Genomic DNA, 22,622 nt, shown 5'->3' with positions numbered 1-22,622 from the left:
AGAAACAAATTTAAATAACCACAACGTAAAGAGCCTCTTACGAGAGTGTATAAGATTTGTTTACAAATCAGAAGTGCGTCTGCGTCATTGTTTGTTTACAATAGAAAGTAGTTCCTTTATTCACGTGAATGCTATATGTGTATTGTCGCGCGCGTTCAGTATCGGGGAATATTGAACGATTCTGACAATGTAAAGTTAACGGGGAAACAAATGAGCATATAATAATTAATCTAATACTACAGGCTTTACATAGAATATAATATACTGAGTCTAATAAAACACCTCTTACATATAATATAATATATTGATTCTAATACTACACCTCTTAGATATAATATCATATAATGTCTAATACTACAGTTGTTACATAGAATATAATATACTGAGTCTAACAGTAAACCTCTTATATTGAATATAATATACTGAGTCTAATACAACACCCGTTAGAATATCATATACTGAGTCTAATAGTACACCCCGTACATAGAATATAATATACTGAGTCTAATACTACACCTCTGTTGTTGTTGTTGTTGTTGTAGGTTTTAACGCCATTTGTCTGCACAATATAGGCTATTCATGGCGGCCAGTATTAATGGTGGAGGAAGAAACCGGGAAAACCCCGGAAAGAACCATCGACCCACGAGAAGCTACCGGCAAGCTTTCTCACATATCCACATTGGCCGAACCCGAGACTCGAACCCACGTAGACAGAGGTGAGATGGTAGTGATCCGTAACGGTGAGCGCTTTCGACCACTCGACCACTCGGGGCCCCAAAATTCATATACTGAGTCTAATACGACACCTCTTACATATAATATCGTATAGTGAGTCTAATACAAAACCTCGTACATAGAATATCATATACTGATTCTAAAACTACACCTCTTACAAAGAATATCATATACTTATTATAATACTACACATCCTACATATAATATATTGAGTCTAATACTACATCTCGTATATATAATTCATATGCTGAGTCTATTACTACACCTCTTATATATAATTCATATGATGTGTCTAATACTACCCCTCTTACATAGAATATCATACACTGAATCTAATACTAGACCTCGTACAAATAATTCATATGCTGAGGCTAATACTACACCTCTTACATAGAATAAAATATATAGAGTCTAATACTACACCTCGTATTTATAATTCATATGCTGAGTCTATTACTACACCTCTTCTGTATAATTCATATGATGTGTCTAATACTACCCCTCTTACATATAATATCATATAGTGAGTCTAATACTAGACCTCGTACATATAATTCATAGACTGAGTCTGATACTGCACCCCCTACATATAATTCATATAATGTGTCTAATACTACACCTCTTACATATAATTAATATAATGTGTCTAATACTACACCTCTTGCATAGAGTGTCATATACAAAGTCTAATAATACATCTCTTACATAGGATATCATTTACTGAGTATTGACATTTAGTGTCCATGCAAATAAAACAAGTGTATGAACGGTTTTTTGTTCTTTAAATATGAATGTCATGAAGAAAAAAGGGATTAGAACATGATTCTATTGCATTTTAAAAGTTAGCTGCCTCCTTTTGGCTGTGGTGTGGAACCTACTTGTCTAGAAATTAATATATACTAATATGTACACATTACGTACAGAAAGATAAGACCATATTTTACGTGAATGTCCTTCATAGCACGAAATATGATAGGAGTTAGAGAAAAAAATGTTACATTTATAAACTGATTTTAGACATTGCATTATATTGATTAGTTTCGTTTCGTAATCTAGATGTTATACAACTTACAGTCCAAGAGTGATATAACATTTTCACTATATAACAAAACTTTTGGACATTTTAATGTGTAATAAGTGCATTGATTTATTATTGGTCATAAGTCTTTGTTCATAGTTTTACGTCAACTCCGTTAATCCAGGTTTTATTCGAGCAATCACGGCTACAGAAACAAATATGTGAACAAACTAACAGAAGAAGAATATTAGCTCCCCTCTATAGGTATGTTTGTTTCGGCAACCATCGATTCCATGAAACCACACTAATATTAGCTTTCCATATTAGGTTATGGCCAGGGTCCTACTTATCTTATATTTCTTAAATACACTCATTGTGTACTTATTTAGGTTTTACATCTTTACATCGGAAATTATAAGGACTTATTTTTGCATTTAATTCATTTAAAATTTCATTGTAACCATGGCACAGGTGACTCAAGCTTTCCGAATGGCAAGGGCTTGTATCAACCTCTTAATAGTAATATAAGGTATGAAACATTTAAAAATGTGTTTAAACAAAATCATCGATATCTGATAGATTTATGATTTAGAAACTTCGTCTCATATAGTTCAGTAAAAGAAGGGTATGCTTGTATAATTGTGTTAGATTATATACGTTTTTAATTTTATTACGCAAATGATGAGACGTTAATAAACACGTGTGATTTTGGATGAAGAGTGTATATTATGTAATGAATGCTACTCAGCTACTTATTTTAAGCCGTGAAAATAACTGAGTTTTGATTATTAATTATTAACAGGGGTCTGTTGGATAAGAAAGAACTTGAGCTTATTAACAAAGCAATTTCGTCACCAGACGGTGTGCTTAAACATCGCTACTCTGTAAGTGGGGTATTATGTGAAGACATTGCTTTATTTATGCCTTACGCTCTTTATTGTTAGACTTCCTTAGAATTTTTTAATGTTTTTTCCGTAATTGTGAATAATTTCATGACGAAATATATGTACGATTTGAAACAATCGTTTAAACTTGTGTCACAAAGAATGTTTATAATCTATACGTTCCATAGGCAACAATGTGAGTTTTGAATATTCACCTATTAGCTGTGGAAATTCCAGTAGAGTGTCATTTGTATATGTGATTACGTTGCTTTAATCAAACTAACTGAATCATTATCAGGCAAAAATTCATAGTCTTATATCTCCTTACATGTGGTTATCGTGCGCAACAATATATATTAGCTTTAAAAAAAATGGCAACTGTTTCAATGTCAATTAAACAACCTATATAAAACGTATCCACAGAATTGTGAACAGTTCATGAAAATTCCAATTCTCACGTTTCGTTGACAAATACCTGAAATATACTGGACCCTATTTACTAATCGTCACCACTTGAGATCGTACACTGTAATACGACCTTATAACAGTTATTTAAGCAAACTAATTAACATTCAGCATGTTCAGAATTGAAACTTATTCATTTAAAGACCACTTTAATTTTATCGAAAGTTTATTTGTGTGGTAAGTTTATAAGAAACAATACAAACAATTGCCACTCAGTGGTAGCAAGAAGCAGAAGTCAGTAATTACATCAATTCAATCTTGAATGCGGAAATGTATTCGTCTTATACTCCGTCTCTGTGCTTCTAAATACCATCCCTAAAACCGTCATCAGCTTGATGATCCAGACGGGCGCCCTCTCGGCCTAGGCATATGGAACCATCCAGGAAATGACATCACTGGTGTGTTGGAAAGATCAGAAAAGGTGGCGGGTACAAGTGAGCAGGTATATGTAAGTGGTTTACACTTGTGAGACAAGAATAAAGAAGGATGGCAACGTAATTTCGCACTGCATTAAAATGGAGCGTTTCTCAATTAAAACTTTACTTTTTCGAGTCAGTTATCCTTCTTCTCTAATAGTTCAGGTTGTCATTCTCAAAAAATATTGATAATTGTGTGATTTCTGGTATATTTAAACCAATTTTGATTTAATTCCACCCTTCTTAGCTTGCAATGTCAATTTAAGTTATTACAAAAATAAATTTTAATAGAAAATGGTTCATTCCTTGTCTGAATTTTTCAGCGTTTGCCCCTTGGTTCATTGAATTTTGTAAAATCTTGATGTGATTTCGCCGTAACACAATCAATTTGTGTTAATTTATATCACATATATTAAAGTTTTTTCCCTAAACCTTCAGGTTATTATTGTATCACATTGTTTCTTCATAAATATCAGTCTTATTTACATCAAAAGATTGTGAAACTTACAGGAATTTCCAATAAATTCAAAGTGCATTTCGCCGTGTCCCTTGTGTCACTCAATATATCATTATCTGAGTAAGAGTTGTCTTTCTTATGAAATAATTTCATAAATAGTTTCTCCCTCAAGTAGAACTTCCTCTTTGGAATTATTGGTAATGGAGCAGACGATATGATGCAGCAAGGACGTTTTTATTAAGATTAAAGGTATGTATGGTAATGCCGTAACTTTTATTTCTGTCCACATTGTTACTCCATATATAAACAGTAAATATATTGATTTTATAATAAATTTGTGTGTAGCATTTGTATATCACACCATGGTTAAAAATATTGTTGAATCATTCTGCTAGGGTGCATATATTGTGAAATAAATGAGAAACACAGGTAAATATGTCCCTTGTGTTACTGTCCCTTGTGTTACTGTAAAAAATGTAACATAAGGGACTGATTTAATAACAATAGTGACAAAATTATTGTCTTTCACGGCATAGCATTTTATGAATAACAAAATTATGATTTGATCATAAGTAAACGCTTATTTACCTGTTTGCATTCAATGATAAATCACTGGATCACAAATTTAAATGAACCAAAACTGTCAAATAGAATTTAGTAACACAAGTGACAAATACGGTAACACAAGGGACATAAACTATATATTTTTTTTCAAAAGTTCAAGCATACATTTTGTACAAGGAATAAATTTAGGAAAAGTTACATCATTCTTTATAGCAAAAATAACAGAAAATATTAGAATATAACATCGAAATACTTGCATAAAATGAGTTTACTTTTCAGTAGAAATAAATATTATTAACCACATCCTTAGTAACACAAGTGACTAAAAAAATACCAAGCTTAATTATTTGATAGCACTACAAAACAGCAGTGGAAAAAACAATATATAATTGATGGTTGTCCATCGTAAAGATATTTTGTCATTCGTTAACATACTCATTACTGTCTTATCTTGTTGCTACCATTAATATAACCACAAAGAATAAAAACGAAACTTTTTATGCCTTTTTATCTTTTTATGTGATTCTCTTGTTTACCCAAAAATCTAAAAATAAGGGAATGGACAAAAAAAGCTTTAATATACTTTTATTTGATGATAATGAACCATTGGTTCTTTTATTTTTTAGAATGTAAAGTAGAATCATAATGGCCTTAACAAATGCAGAAAAACAACGTCGTTATCGACTAAAAAGAGATGCCGATCCGTTAAGAAGAGAGGAACACAAAGCAAAATGCAGGGCAAAATACCAACAAGATCTTGGAGTCGGCAAATTAAAACTTATAGGAAATATGACTCCCCGAGAACAAAGAAAGCAGAGAAAGGAATGGAGAAAAAGGAAAACAACTCAGCGTAAGAGGAAGAAGGAAGATAATGAAATTCTTACGCCTCCTTCATCACCTAGAGAAACAGCTCAACCAATGGGGCATCAAAACACTCGTAGAAAGAAAAGACTAATGGCAAAATGCTATCGAGACAACTTAAAGTTGAAAGAGAAGCTCGAAGCTCAGAAAAGACTTACACATAAACTTTATGTCCGACTTTAAAGAGCTAAGAAGTCACAAGGAAAAGAATCTGTTCCAGATACACCAAGGTCAAAGACAAAGAAATTGTTGAGAAACTGGAACACAGAGCAAGGCAGCATGACTCGAAAAGAAAGACGAGAAATGAAGAGCAAGGCTACAAAAAACCTCTTATTTCACTTTTCCCTGAATGAAGATCTTAAGGACAAGTATAGACGCTCTAAGAACAAACAGAAGAAGTACTTATCAGAGATAATAAGAGGTAGACTATTAAAGAAGTACAAATTATTAAATAGAGCAAGAACAGAGTTTCAAATTCAAACAAGTAATGACCGTCTTAAGAAGGGTTCAGTGTCATACAGATTAAGAACGAAGATTTGGAATTTCTTTGAAAGGGACGATAATTGTAAACTCACTCCTGGAATAAAGGAAACAGTTACGAAAAAGGGTGTTAAAAAACAGAGGCAAATTTTAACCGACACAATTTACAAGATACGTTCTTAGAACAAGGAACTGACGATCCAATGAATGATTCTCTTGCAAAAACATATGCCTTCTATTCTGACGAATATTCAGATGAAGCACTCTCTGATGGACAAATCGAACGGATCTATGAAAAGGAAATCATGAAAATCTGCAAGAACAAATCCTATATGGGTATATGGCAAATATTTGCACTATCGAGTGTTCTTTGTCGCAGAATATTTTCCGTCTATCCTTTATTAGGAAACCCAAATGTAAGAAAGGATCTACACCGATTGGTTAAACCAAGGGAAGAAAGATCTACTCAAACGAGTTACATAATGTGGACAACAACAAGACAAGACATGTCAAAACATAATTGGATTCCTAATAATTTTGTCACAATGTTGCCGATGGATCGACCAAATACAAAGATTTCTGTAGATGAATCAGTGAAAGATATTGAAATTCAGAACGTTATGCCAGAAACAGAGGACAAACAAGAGACAAAAGCTAACGATTCAGAAACAAATCATCATGAATCAGAGAACATTGAAAGTAAGTCTGAACTCAATGAAAGTACCGAGAACATCAGGAGTCATTTTGATATTTCTGATTTAAGTCCTCAAGATTTATTGGGAAAGTTTGTATTAGTGAGTTATGACAATAAACCATATCCTGGAATAGTAACAGACTGTGATGAAGCTGAAATATATGTCAGCTGTATGCACAGGGTTGGAAGAAGTTTGGAGAATTCCTCCTTTTATTGGCCACTTGCTGTTAGAGATGAGTGTTGGTATGATATGGAGAATGTTATTGGAACTATTCCCGACCCCAAGCTTGTTGGACAAAAGTACTGTGTTGATAGTGAACTGTGGGCCTTAGCTTTACAAAAATTGAAAAAATGACATGATTATTTAATTTGTATTGTGAATTTTCCTCAATTTTACCATCTATACACGATGAATTGAAAGTGACTTCATTAGAAATTTCTTTTTCAATTAATAATCGAATATGTTGAGGTTTAATCTTCACAACATCCAACAAATATTTTTATAACGGAGGAGAGAAGTACAAAACTTTCCTTTGTGTTACTTTTTATTCCCTTGTGTTACCAAAATCAGTAAATCAAAAATCAAGGACCAGTAAACTGTGTTCATTCAATCATAGATGAATATTTTGGACTTTATGATTTACATCAAACAATAACAATGAATATTCTTGAAAAAAAAATAGATGTTACATTTGTTTAATGTTTGAATATCACTTGTGTTATCATTTGAGTCATTTATGTTACATTATTGTCCCTTGTGTTACATGTCAAATATTAACCAGTTAAAAATTACTTTGCCATTCCAGTTGTTCAAGATTCGACATTAGACACTTGCTAACATATAGGATAAAAATAAGAAATAAGTAAATTCTTTTGGAATTATAATCAAAAATATGTGAGTTAGATTTTACCTTTTTACTAGGTCATTTTATAAATCTAAGAAAAGAAAAGATAAAAACAGATAAGAAAAAATATCTTGGATTAGTTGAGTAATTTTCATATATCACGGATGTTAAGCTGATTACATCGTTAATATTAAAGATAATTCGGAGAAATAATTCTTATATTGCATTTGTAACACAAGGGACATTTACTAGTAGCAAGGAGCTATATTTTCAATTTTAATATTTTGTTTTAATTCAAAGTTGGTGTTCATTGTTTGTTTTACACATTTTAATGGTTAAGTGATGAAATAAAGCTTACATTGATGAACTTTGTGTGGTTTCATTATCCAAAAAAATCAGGAATAAGATTTTGACCTTTTTTGAGAATGACCATACATTACATATTTTTCATACCACAAAGGATACTATTTCTTAGATGGCGCAAAACAAGTTAATGAGCAAAGACAAGTTGTCCTGAAATCCTAACTTATTTGAAACAACCGCATAGCAGATGCAAAATATTTTTACTCAAACGTTTGGCATAGCTGAATATTTCGAGAAGGGGGAAAGTAATCAGTTACTGTTTTCGATATGAAAATATCGTGTTGTTATGATTGAATGTTTTGTGTGAATAACGTTTCTTTGATTTACGTTTACTAAATTACAATATTGCTTTCATATATGAATATTTGTAATTGCGAAATAAGTACCTACATTGTAACTGGATGAAACCGGAATAGGGAAGACATTGTACACAATGATCTATGTATAATGTAATTCAACTATGAATTAATCTGACACCATACTCGTGCACATAACAACAACGGATTCCACATAATTATTAGCAATCAGTTCACCGTAACAATGTCGGTCCTAAATATAAGTAATCAGAGAATTAAACGAGAAATCAAACAAAACTTAATATATGGAACCTATAAACAAACTTGACAAAGATATGAACCTATCATAATGAATGATCAATGTATATCATTTATAAACGAATATGACTGATATATGGCTATATCACCATAGATGAGCAATGTACGTACTTGATAAATAAATCTTGACAGTGAAATGTTTTTATCATTAAAGTGCAATCATTTCCAGCGATACTGAACTATATAATGGTATTGCATTATTGATTTAAAAAATGGAACACATGTCTTATCTTCCAGTCGAGAAAGGTAGTGTGTTTCCTGTTCCACTGGTGCCGTTGAATGTTCAAAGAGCGAGAACACATGGCAAGGTCCTTCCAGTGTGCCAAATGATCTTTTGAAAGTATCCCCAATCCTGTAGACCAGCTTGTAGAAATTATTTGGACCCTAATAGAGAATAAACCAACACCGTATACCATGCCACGGTACAATTCAACTGCAGTACATTTATTACGCGAAACTCACAAACGTTTTACGAATCAGCAGGAAACAACCCCAAAACTTAAAATGAACAGCGAGCTGAGAAACCTCGTCTGCATTGTGATAACACACGAAAAATGACTCTGTAAGTATCGTGATTATGGTCAAATCCAAAACAATGGCACTTGATGCAATCAGGCTTCTCACTGCAGGAACTTAGCGCATACATCAGTGGGTGAACTGAGCACAGAAGATCGAAATAACTATGGTTGTTACTAAACACAATCGTATAACTTTGGACGCGCAGATAAACATTTGTTTCACATATGTGGAAACACTTTAGAAACATTGCGGAATGTGAGCTGAATCTAACCACTGAAACTTATAATTTACAATACCATGTCACCAACGTAAAACAAAGATATGCAATCAGAAAATGTTACGGCTGTAAATTCGATACGCATTGTTACTTTGGAGACATTTGTTTCGTTTAAATACACAATGAACTAGGACTATTTCTGAAGCAAAATAAAAGTATGTCAGAACTTTCGCTATTCCCAATACCATAGCCCAAATACTTCATTTCGACCATGGCGTAGTTTTGTTTCCTACGCAGTAAATTCCTACTGTCATGAAACGGATAACTTTACTACCTCTTGCTACTATAGCAAAACCTCCCCTAACCCCATCTCGAATGCATTAGTTCTTAATAAAAATGATGTTGTTAGCGCTGGCAACATTAGGACTGATCAACTGTTCGCCTTTTCCGTAAAAGTTGTTAAAGCTATATCATGGCATGAACCCCACAAATCTATATTTGTCTGCCATTTTCTTCCGCAGTCCGTCTACGGATTTGATATAGAGACTACATTTGGAAAGGCGTTCCTGTTAATCCGTATCAGACCGAGAAATGATCAACTCTGTTTATTGATTTCGGGCCAAGGGTCTACTCTGAACTGTTTAACGTTGTCCTGGTTCTGCTTCAACTTCTTGGACCATCTTACGAGATTGCCTAAGCATTATAAGTTTTAAAACGCTATACTGCAATTGGTGGGTCTTGTTCTGAGACTGATCTGGAGGAGTCTACTGAAAAAGTTAATTAATACATCTACATACTCTTCCCATGAGTACACGAACGAAATAGATTTGGCTCCACGTGCCTTTCAACGATTTGTAAATATTGTTCGGGGTCGATAGTCCCGTTAACTTGCGCATATTATATGCGATGTGATCCTGCGAATAACCTTTGTTTAAGGTCTAACTTCGAAACATACTGGTTCAAAGCCAGCTGTTTAAAGAAACCCTCCATGTCTGGAATCATTTCCTCACGAAAAACGGTGATTGTACTCATCTGATGGAAGTTAAATCATCCCAAGTTGGTTGTATACGAGTATTAAAGGTTTAGTTCGGGTTGGTTCTGATGCCTATTTCATGCATTATCAATCAATTATGAACACTTTACCAAATAGTATGATGCGTTCATGTCGAGTGTAATAGGATACATATTTGTTTCGTCACAAGAAGTAGTCGATTTTCCTTCAGCGCGTTCATCAGTTGTAATACTTTGATTAATTGATTCCCGAGTTTGCGATCTCCTTGTTTGTCCCCTTGCACGTACATACATGACACGTGACATCTTGCGCAATCTGATGACGTATTAACTTGGGATCTTACCCGACTAAAGTTGGCTTACAATCCGCATTGGACTATTTTGACACCCTCCGCCCATCGTCTTGTACCTCGCGATACGTAAAACAAATTGTTTTGAAATATGCATGCCTTGCTCGCAGTCTCTGGGAGGAAATTCGACTTATCATTGTGTTTAATAGTTCTTTAATGTATGTACAAATCCATTACACATGTTGTGAAAATGCGTGCATCGCAACAGATTAATTGATAACAAACTACTAATTTATACAATAAATTTTGAGGTAAATAGAGTCCTACAATCCGTGAGAATCACTTCAGGCACCCCAACACTTTTATACATATTTCCTCTAGAGCATGAATATGGAACTGACTCTCCGCATTTACAATGCTTCAATGTACCGGAAGTAATTTTCAAAGACATATTATGCCTTTGTCCTCATATACATTCATCGCGTTTGACATCGGTCACGGCGTTCGAACTTTCAATTAGCGGAGCAGATTTTTTTCTCTGTACACCTGATACCTAGTTTATAACTATTAAATAATGAGGAAACCAAACCTCTGTTATAGATGGGAGTCTACAGCCTTCTAGATTTGCAATCTTTAAGTCAAATATGGGTGTGTTCATATACATTGTTTAGACGGTTCCGGGTATTAATGGCATCTCCATCTATACATTTTATACAGCGATTGATCAAAGAAAATACAACGGGTTTTTCATCAAGGATTTTGGTCATTCCTAACGAGACTTTGCTTTTCGTCGACACTCGTAAAGACCGTATTTGACTGACGGGTGCCTGCGCAACGCTGTCGGTACACGCATTTTGGGAACAAGACAAGTGCTGATTGATTGAATCACATCACTATCATCACTGAGTATTGTGATAATGATAAATGTATCCCTTTCGTATTATTCTTCTAAAAACCCCTCACTTAAACTACTTCTACTACTGCTCATCCTACTATTACTACTACTAGTACTACTACCACCACTAACACTACTACTGCAGCTAATACTATTAATACTACCACTACTACCGCCACTAATGTTTGTGTTTTCCTGCTTAAGAATTCAGATTCAATGACGATTTCACCGTGACACCAGCAATTAAACAGACATTCGACGAATATGGATACATCGTCGTGAGGTAAATCTTTCTTATCGGATATAAGTTGTAATCGTAGGCCTGCTCATAATGCAAGCCGACTAAGGAAAGAATAAGCATGTTATGAATGCATCACAAATTTAATTCGCACTATTAACGATACGTGACGACTTTATATAAGTACTTATGCATAGTATGTCCTCTTGCAAAATAAAACTAGATAGCCTTTGCAAAGAGTAGATAGATGTGGTTTGTAATTTGTCTACCTGCTGGTTTTGTCATGTATAACGTACATTTTACAAGTATTTGTTTCCTTTAGATCAGTATTTACCTTATTTTGTGTAATCTTGCTTTTTGTTTCTCTTTCTGGAACAGGACTGTATATCTGATTTGTACAGAACTTTGATATAATTTCTGTCACATTGAAATTTCTCGACTATCATCACAAACATAAAAATGTCTTTAAAATCGCACTCACTTATATCTTCTGTTTTAAGTTTTATTGGATTTATTTATCCTTTTATTTGTCCTCCCTTCTGTTTCTTCTTGCTATTTCTTTTTATCAATCATTCGTAACGATGTTCTCTACCAACAACTGATATGGGGTCTTCATGTATGGTACTTCTGAAATATTCAAACAGAATCCTCGATATTTGTTTCTTTATGATTCTGATTTTTAAATCAAAATCGTCTAAAATATTTCAGTCCAAGAAACTTCCATGTGCATAATTACACTACATTATGTAGGTTTTAAATTTCGCTACACATTTGAAAAAACACTTATTTGTTGCGGTGAATAGTACATATTATATAATTAATACCACTGAACCCAACATTGTCAGAAAGTCATGACAGTTATTGATTCTTGATAATTAATTGTTAACAGGGGTCTGTTAGATAAGGACGAACTTGAGCTTATTACGAAGGCAATTGCGTCACTTGACGGTTTACAAAAGCAACGCTACTCATTAAGTGAGTGTTTTCACCTTTCATCGGGCCGCAGTTTATTTTTGTCTTATGCTCTTTATTGTTATTTTTATTTCGAATTATTGCAATACTTTTTCCATGAATGTAAAACGTTCCATGACGAAAAATATTCATGATTGTACACAAAGAATAAGTTTAAATTGTGTCGGAAGGAAAGTATAGAAACTATACAAAGTATCGGTAATACAGAACGTGACTTTGAATATCATCACATTGGCTGTGGCAAATTCTAGAACAATGTCATGTATATATATGTTTCTAAGTTGATTTAATTTAACTGATTGAACCATGTAGATAAAATGCTACAATGCATATATTGACTTGCAAATACTAATTATGCCAGAAGATATATGTTATCCCCAGGAAAACATAAATGTAAACTGTTTAAATGTATAATCAATGAGCTTCATCAGACACACCAACAGAACTGTGCCTAGTTTGTGAAAAGCCCCACTTGGTGTATTTTGTTCACAAATAATTAAACTACACTGACCTTTATTCACACATATCTTCACCTTTAAAGCGTGAACGCTAATTCAACATTTTAGATAGTTATTTAGAGCAAACATATTAAGGTGCAACATGTTCATGCTTGCATACGTATTAATTTAAAGATCGTTTTCGTTGCTTATATCAACAATGCAATACTATGCAAGATTTAGCTTGGAAATACTTTGAATTTGAGAGTCCACCCAAGTAGAGTCAGGCCCGGCCTTAGGGCAAGGCGAACGAGGCAACCGCCTTGGGACCCGTGCAGCTTGGAAATCAACTCCACAATGCAATTTGTTGCTTGGGGCTCTGCATGCTGCATTGGACCCCGCACAAACCAGTGCCAGGCCTGAGTAAAGTACTGTGTGAACACTGGATCTTGATATTCTGGTTTGCTTTCATAATACAATTGTCACCGAATGGACACTGAAAACAGTAAACCTGATCTATCATCTCAATTTAAATTTTAATAATGAAAAACAGGGTGAATTGCTTCAGTTTGTCGTGTGTTCACTTTCGCTTTGTTTAAATGCAAGTGTGTCTGATGGTCCTTTATAGGGACAAATTTCCTTCCAAAAATGTACGTGTAAACTTTCCATATTCTATAAACCAGTGCCAAGAATTAATTTTTGACCAAGGCGTAGTTCTGCTCCCAAGACAGAATTTCATAATATCGTAAGAAATAGATAACATTACCCCATCTGGCTAACGAAGCATGTCTTCTACCCCTCTGTCGCATTTATTTAGCTCTGAAAGTTTTAGGATTGGTGCACTGATAAACGTTTAAAAGGTCAAGTCTGGCATGAAGCCCACGAAACGATATTGGGCTGCAACATCCAATATGCTTACGTCAACGGACGTGCGATAGCGACAAAATTTTCAACAAACTTCCTACAAAGCCCCATCAAACCAAGAAAGGATCAAATCTATTTCTTGATTTCTAGTCATGGAAATGTTCTGATCTCACAATTTTGTAAGGGTGAGATTTAAATTTCTTTGACCTTCTAGCTACGAGTCCTAAACGTTCCATTTTAAAATATGCAACACTAGACTCGGTATGTCTTGTTGTGAGTTTCATCTTGTGGCATATGTTGAACAGGCTAAATATGGCATTATCTTCCCAGGTATGCGTGTATAAAAATATTGCTAACTAAACTATCGACGTTCTAAATCTCATTTCATGATTGTTGCAAAAGACAAACGTACGAAACACCGACATTGAACACACAGAGAGGCATGCGATTAATCTGATCCTTAGCGGTCGCGAATGCCATTATTGCGCAAGCATTATCTGTTATTCCTACCTCTTGATGTCCTTTAATGAGATCTAACTTCGACATATATTGGTTTCCTAGATCTATCTTCGACATATATTGGTTTCCTGGCAAGTTTTAAAACAATCCCTCCATATCTGGAATCGGTTTTGCTTCACAAGTTATACGTGGGACGAATTCGGAATGTTTTCGAGTTCAATCACCCCAAGTCTAACAATGTACTACCCAAATGATTGTCTCCTGCAGATTAATAATTATTTGGTAGCGTTTAGTTATTAATGGTCCTGATATTTTTGCTACTAATTTGTGCTATAACTTCCAAAGTAAATTGGGCTCCACAATTAGTGATTACCTCCCCAGACCTCCCTATCCTGATGAACATATAAATAATTGTCTTGGCCATACCATGGGTTTCAGTTGAAGGTAGGGCTATATGTTCAGTGTATCATGTTGCGAAATCTGTGAGTGTTAGGTTGTGCCGGTTTTTACGATCAGTAATAGGAAACATGGATTCCACAATATAACGGCCGCACTTTTAACAGGGATAATTATATTCAGATCATTTTACCATTCGACAGCATCTTATGACAAACGTCGCACACTGACGCAGACCAATACAATTCGGTTAACACACTGTCGGTTGTTGCTTTAATGCCTAAGTGGCCCACCATAATGGACTCGTGTACGACTCGGTTTAAATTGGTCTGGAATTTCTGTGGGATAGCCAGAAAAAAAACTCTCCACCACCCACTGTATTAAATTCATTATGTATAAATCCTTTCGTGCGTACGAATTTAGAACTTACCCACCTTTACAATTCTGCCCGAACCGGACATTTTTTCTCCGTAGTGACCCTCAAAGACGTGTCATGCAATTGCCCATAAACTTATCGCGTCAGATCTAGGCCACTCTTTCTGGAACTTTCAATTTACGATTCAGTGATTTCACTATTAATTTCGATGTAGATGGGAGTTTGTGCAGATCGAGATTTCCAGTTGCTAGTTCATATATTGGGTTGTTCATACAAAGCGCTTTCACGGTTCGCATCGTTTCAGTGTCTATTCAAGCGACAGAAATGGTCTGATCTAAAAACTTTCACAGTGTTTTCCAACCAAACGTTTGTTTAGCACTAACGAGATGCAGCTTTTCCGTGACGCGTTTAGTCCCTGTGTCGCTTAGGAACCTAACTTCTAGGCCGTTAGCGGTAGCACTAGCGGCCGTTACCCTCACATTCTCGGCCGATACCGTACTCGCGTAATTAGCAAAATCATCAAGCTTTGTCGCCCACTACATTCCGTAGCCACGGCTGCTCTTTTGACAAGCTCCTTTCGTTTCAGTCAAATGAGCGATATGTGGTCTATCTATGTACATTGTGGCACCAGTCTTCTTGTATTATTATGGTATCTTATTTTAGGTAGAGCACCAAATCTTTCTGTCGATACCACATCTTGGATACCTTCCAGAACTCCAGCAAAATGTTATGCCTATGTAACCGTTTATAATATATCCGTAAAGGATATTTCCATCAGAAACACGTATCGCTCCTTACCATAACGGGTCAACAATTCGACTCTATGTCAAATGACTGTCACATCAATGAATGTTTTGTTTTGTCTTTTTCTCGAGTTTACTTTACTTACACTTATTGAGGAAACCTTTCTCAGTTAACTCATATCTTTCAAAAAGAGCTTATCTTAGCGCGTCGTCCGAACGTAAAAGCGAATACACATCGATCGTATTCTCCATTATTAACCCGCTGAGATGCAGCGACGAATCACCATTTTGCTTCTGGACATTGACATTTTATTGAAATCTGTGCAAATGACTATCTATATTATCGTTATCGTACTCAAGCATGGTCTATTGTGGGCATCTTAACTTGCTTGAGTTAGAATATTTTTAACTTAATTTTGTATCTTTTAATATTTTAATGTTTCATGCTCCCTATCCATATTGATGTCTCCAAACTCTGCGGCTTCTATCGTTCCTTCCTCTCCCTCCATATTCGTTACCTCTTTGCCTGCTTATCACGTTTATCTTTTCTTTCTCTGTCTACTTTCTTATGTATATCCTCCTTGCTTCGTGTTTTATCTTTAACTTGTCATTTGCTGTCTTTCTTTTCTCAATTTACTTTTCTTATTTTCTTCTTCCTGCTCTGACTGTCTCTATATTTGTAACATTTCCCTTTTAATATCCCTCTTCTTTAAGTACAAACGTTTCTAACGGACACCCCTCATAACCATAGTGTTTGCCCATCACCTAAAGACCTTTAAGACAAGCTTAATACTGCTGATACGATCATGAATAACAGATGCCCTGCCACGTGAAATGTACTTTGATATGAATATCACAAATCAATGATATCTTCCATTTCAGAGAGCAATAATTAAAATAAAATATCTGATGAGAAAGAAACAACATATAATGTGAGCGCACTATTTGCTCCACTACCTGCGTTATCACTTGAGAGGAAGTTTATTATCTGAAAGTGATAAGCAAAAAACATTCATTGAGTCAAGACATATCTAAATTAAATATACATACCAATTGTGGTAATAGAGACAGGATTTACTGGATGGGTAACCTGGTTATAGTCGAACCCACGGCCAGGGAGCTCAAAGCTGTCGGGTTTCTCGCTGCAGTCACTTCGTGCATAGAGTAGTGAGTAAACGGAAGTCAGTATTTCGAAAGAAAACCTCAGGTGACGTTGTACACAGCAAACAAATACTTCTGAAGTTTCGGGATTTGTAATACATGTATATTAACGACAAAAAAAACTCACCAAACTAAAAAACTAGATGACTACTAGCATGAAATAATAATAATAATAATAATAATTATAATAATAATAATACTATGATTGTAATTATTATTACTATTATTATTATTATTATTATTATTAGCTAATGGGCGGAGAAGTCTATCATTATCACAGCAAACTTATGATGAAAGAAGCTAAAACTGGTGGAAGACACATGTGACATCAGGACTATGGTGGATGAGATCCATTTTTCTTGAGTAAATGAATGAAATAAGCTTTAATTCGTGAATAGATACAATCGCTTTAAAAGCGCAAATGTCCCGGGAGGCAAAAAGGAAAAATAAAAATTTCCGAAACATTTAGTCCGATGCATCACCTTTAAAACTCAAATATAAAGCATGGTCTAGATGAAAAGTATCAAACTGAGGAAAGAAAGTACATTCTTTAGATCCTGTCGGGACATATTTATTTCTATTTTCATATTCAATGCACAGTTTAGAAGTTTTATCTGATTTTTATGAAGCCAAACAAACTTCTGCAAGCTAAGGGTAAGGCTGACATGCGACCTTTGATTTTGTAATTTTTTATTTTATTTCTACAAAGATAGATAACTTGACAGTGCAACTTTAAGTCATCATCGAGATCATGAACAGAAACAAATACAGGTCGAGAAAAGCTACAAAACAACACTAAACAATGTAACATTTCATCTTTTTCAGGTACTGGTATCACAATGGATGCCTACGTCAAGACATGATGACTGTTTTTATACCTGTAGATCCATGTTTGAAAATAAACGGCTGCCTTGAGGAATAACTTAACATATAATAGGGTACTCATTAGAATACCTGTATGCTGCCAACCATACTAATTATAAGACTTTTTGTTTCAAACTGAGACTAAGAGTCATTAGTGTCTATATTGGCAGCATATTTATAGAATAAAAGGTCCGTAAACGTGCATAAGCTATTTCTTTTAAAGAGTCCTCGATAGTCTAAAAACCTTAAAAATCATTAAAAGTTGTTGGCACCTCTCATTTACTCCCCTTTTCTTGTTCCAGTTTATCATTTTTTGGATTTATTAGTGAATCCCGCCCTTAACACTTCCCAAAAATATATTGTTGATTACAAGTACCTGCATTTAGAGTTCAATGTATCTACAAATTTGTCCAGCACATGGTATGAATAATATATTTCTTCGAGTTCTCTTCACCAGAATATTCGCTCATGAACAGCGCTTTTAGAACATGTAATCCATATAGAACGCTCGATCCCTCTATCGACGTCCAAAAGTAAAACGAAATTGCATGGATGAAGTTGTAATAACACGCGATATGCATCCGCATTACGTAACTTCACTCTGATACTTTGAAACCAGATTAAATTTTGTGTATGTTCGTTTTCCTGAGGAAGATTGATAAATAAGTCAAACATTGTATATTTGTTGCTATGTGCTTTGATAATCAATCATGATTTGTTACAGATTCTACCCGGATCGCACAAGTATGGACTGACTGAACATAAATTTGGAACCATTTTGGCAGAGGCAGACCTGAAAAGAGTAGAGACCATCAAGCAACAAACCTCACTCGTATACGTAGAGATGGATCCTGGTAATTCAACTTTACATATTTTACTAGACTTATCTTCACCTCTAAAACTTTAAAATAACCATTTAAGCTGGTTTTGCCTGAAACTGATACTCAGCTGAGAACGAAAGAAAACAAATTTTAATAAACATAAAGTGACCAAACACACATAGCACTGCATCGTCTTGCTAAACCGAAAATCCAGTTACTGTAAAACATTCACCGATGATAAGCAAAGCCTCGTTGGGATAATCATGAACTAATGCTAATGCTGTATTGGGTATAATGAATACCTTGCTTCACATCGCTTCGCTCAAGTAATCTCTCAAGATGTCCGTCTATCACCTATAGATCTTGAACTATTTGAGAAGCATAATTTGAAATCTTATAACTTCAACATCTCTCGTCAGATTTTCATCAACGTTTGGCTTTTCTTAGGACATATTCACAATCGTAACTCGGCAAGTGAAATAAAGTGTCATGCCCAGAGACACAGTGGAGCAGCCGACCCGCCCTGATTTGCTTTTGTGAGATTAGAAATGACAAAGTGAAGCCAAATATAATAACGTCTTAAATTTGAACAACGTTTGATTACCCATTTATTATAGGGGACGCAGTGTTTTTCCACTGCAACATTTTTGCACTCAAGTGGACCAAACAACAGCGATTTGAGAAGATGGGTTTCCCTTTCTGCTTACAACAAAGCAACCAACAATCCAGTGAAGAAACACCATCATCCGTCTTACACGCCACTTAAAAAGGTGCGTTCTTATATTTGTATTGGTAATTGTAAAACTGTCCTGGTGATGACTTTAGGAATATTATCTAATTACACTACATTAGAATACAAAGACAGATATAATAAACATGAGTACCGGGCATAATGAAATATATTGTATCTTTACAACGTTCGAACTATAAGGTACCCAAGAAAAAGTTCATAAAAGACATGCTTATCTGGTACTGTTCTAGAAGGGAAATGTCAAAGTTTCGGCACATACTGTCTCATATTGCTAACAATTAGTGGACAAAACATTTTAGTAATAACTAAAGTAGCCATAGTAGAAGTCGTAGGAATGGTCGTAGTAGAAATAAAGACGTAGTAGCAGCAAAGGAGGTGGTATAACTAGCATTTAATTTAAACAGGAACTTTAGTAATGGCAGTGACAACATTAGCCGTAGAAGTAGTAACTGAACTAATAGTAGCAGTAGTAGTAGTGGTAGTAGTAGTTGTACTAGTAATAGCAGCAGAGACGTAAAATAAGATTAATCACAATGACGAGTATCCATAAGTACAGATGCTAATTACCAATATTTTCCCACAGGTTCCTAACGATGCGATCAAGAAATGCACGGTGTTGACAGACATAACGGGCAAGGAGTTCATAAGTCCTGGAACAAATTCATACGTTATCAAACCACCAAAGGAACAACCATAACGTACTCAATCGAGATACCCTCTGAGGTTTAACACCTGTGGAAAGCGAACCATATAATCAATTTCTTATCGCCATCAATTATGTGTATAATTCCATCAATGCTGCTCGGTCTTTTCAAGCCACGAGTGCGGAATCTAGGACAATGCTTAAATATTTTCTATGATTGCAATGTAAATGTCCTCGTTAGGTCTATAGTAGCATGCTCTAGAGAAGAAGGAGAAAAACACGCTTCATATAGTTCAGTCGTATTTTGTTAAAGTATTGACAATGGGTGATGTTCTCAGTAAACGTAATTTTGATGAATAGAGAAAAGCATCAGACAGTCTCTGGAGCTTGAATATCTCTCAAATATCATAGCTACATGTCATTAATACAATTATTACTTTTCTTATGTATTTTCTTACGTTGTTCATATAATCCGGTACATTAGTTATTAGTTCAGATGAGGTATGGCTATTTTACTTTTGTTATGCACTAATATTAACTCATCCTATGCACATTATTATAGGTTATATGGCATGCCAGCTAAACATGCACATTCTTCCGATCAAACGCCTGTATATGATCAATATAGAAATCTGTCTCTTCGTTACCTGTACTAAAACAGTGTTTCTCAAGCAGACCGAAACGCTATAAAAGCTTAAAATCCTTTATGCAACTTAATACGTCCGTTTTACTCTATTTAATAGCGTGAGCTATATCTTTCATGGCATATTCTAATTATATCATGGATAACCAACTATATTATTGCATGCTATGCATAGAATCTGATAATGGTGTTGTTTGAGATGAAAGAATAGGCTTCGCAAATAATGTTCTATGTATCAAAATGCAATCATATGAATGAAATGCTAGAATTGGCTTTGGAAGTAACGTTCTATGTATCAACGTCATCCCTTACCATGAAATTCAGGTAAAGGCTCAGCATGTAAATTCTTACCAAACAAATGAACACATGTGCATGTAATGCAGGTTATTTAGGCTTTTCGAGTAACGTACTATGTATCCAAAGTTATATGTATGAATGTACTGCAAGTATAGACTAAGTAGATTAACTAATTACTGGAACCCTTATTCATGAAATGCAAGTATATGCTTATTCAGTAATGGTCTAAGCATCGACATCTACCCATATGCATTAAATGCTACATCAGATTTAGAATATAACGTTAAAAGTCGAGAAATTAACCCTATGCATGAAATCATAGTATAGGCTCACAAAGTAACATTCTAAAAATTCAAAGTGCGCTATATGCAGTCTAGGTTTGAAATGTATGTACAAGCTTAATAAGTAAAGTTCTAAGCATCAAAATGTACCTCTGTGTATGTAATTCAATTATTAGTTAGTAAGCAAAGTTCTAACTATCAAAATGCGCTCAATGCAACCATCTTGATGTGTGTTCATAACTCAGTTAAAACCCTTTAACATTTTCCGATGTATGTTTTTGGACATGCAGGAAAACCAACTGAGCTATTCTAGGTCACAGACGGGTATAAGCTTTAAACTATGAGACAAACATAGACAGAGCTGGCGGAGTAAACGGAGATGCAGTTAATATGGTGCCAAATATAGTTGATTCGGGTAGTAATGTACATGTAGCTAGCTTTGCCTTTGATGAGAAGATAAATCTGTAAATAATGTTCTAGTTCATGTTTAAATTAGCTGACTATGCTGTAAAGATACATTTGTGTTTAGTGATAATTTTAGTAACTGTGAGTCATGTTAAATTAAGTGTTATCCTTAGCCAAATTCTGGTCTAGTAGTGGAGAAGCTTAACAAACTGACCATATCGCCCAGTTGTCATTGTGCTCAGCCAAATGCATATTATAATTTATGTTTCTAAATGATATTTTTTATTTTCTGAGATAATGGTCTGTGTGTGCGTGTTTCAGTGCGCGGGTAATATGTCAGAACTTGTAGACGTTAATCGATGGTGATGACAGCTCGACGGATGTTCAGGATGTGAGGTAAATTTACAATAATTATTCTGCAAGAAGAAAATATTGGAAAATACTCAGGCGATTGAAGCCAGCAGACAATTATTTTTTTAAACCTAATCGTCGAGCTCATGTCCAATTTATGCATTTGACAATACTAACCAAGAAATAAACATGAAAAGTGATTCTACGCTGACTACTTGTATCACTTGTGTTTGAGATGTATGCAGCTTTTATGACGGTAAGCGTGATAATAACTTTGAAGTTATGCGTGTCATGAATATTTATCGTGTGGATTGTCTTCCGTTGACATAATGTTTGGAATTTCAAATAAAAGTCCGGATTTTCAAAGAAAATATTGACTTTAAAAAGCTACAAACCTTGTCTGTGTTGGATAAACCTAGCTTAGTTCAAATAGTTCTCGTCATTTTGCGTTTAACGTATCATATATCCAACAGTAAACAAGGCAGCAAGAATCGGTCTATGCATACGCTAACTGTTATGTCCAAAGAAATTTAAAGGACTGCAAAACAATACAAGTTCTACTCCTCGGCAGTAGTTGAGTATACGTTTTACT

The 22,622-nt window shown here is 34.7% G+C and overlaps 1 pseudogene across 1 annotated transcript; it reads left to right on the top strand.

Annotated features, from left to right (window-relative positions):
* Positions 1–2,215: 2,215 nt before the first annotated feature.
* LOC149779100 (uncharacterized) lies at positions 2,216–22,241 on the top strand (annotated as a pseudogene). Its single transcript, XR_016415331.1, has 7 exons — positions 2,216–2,272; positions 3,434–3,544; positions 17,223–17,313; positions 17,799–17,888; positions 18,561–18,692; positions 19,277–19,429; positions 19,994–22,241. The product of XR_016415331.1 is annotated as an uncharacterized LOC149779100 (transcript).
* Positions 22,242–22,622: the final 381 nt, after the last annotated feature.

This window comes from Sinohyriopsis cumingii, chromosome 17, assembly GCF_028554795.1.
Source record: "Sinohyriopsis cumingii isolate HCF-2022 chromosome 17, ASM2855479v2, whole genome shotgun sequence".
Lineage (NCBI taxonomy): Eukaryota > Metazoa > Mollusca > Bivalvia > Unionida > Unionidae > Sinohyriopsis > Sinohyriopsis cumingii.
Note: the sequence above shows the minus strand (reverse complement) of the source record. Positions and strands in the feature narration are given on the sequence as shown.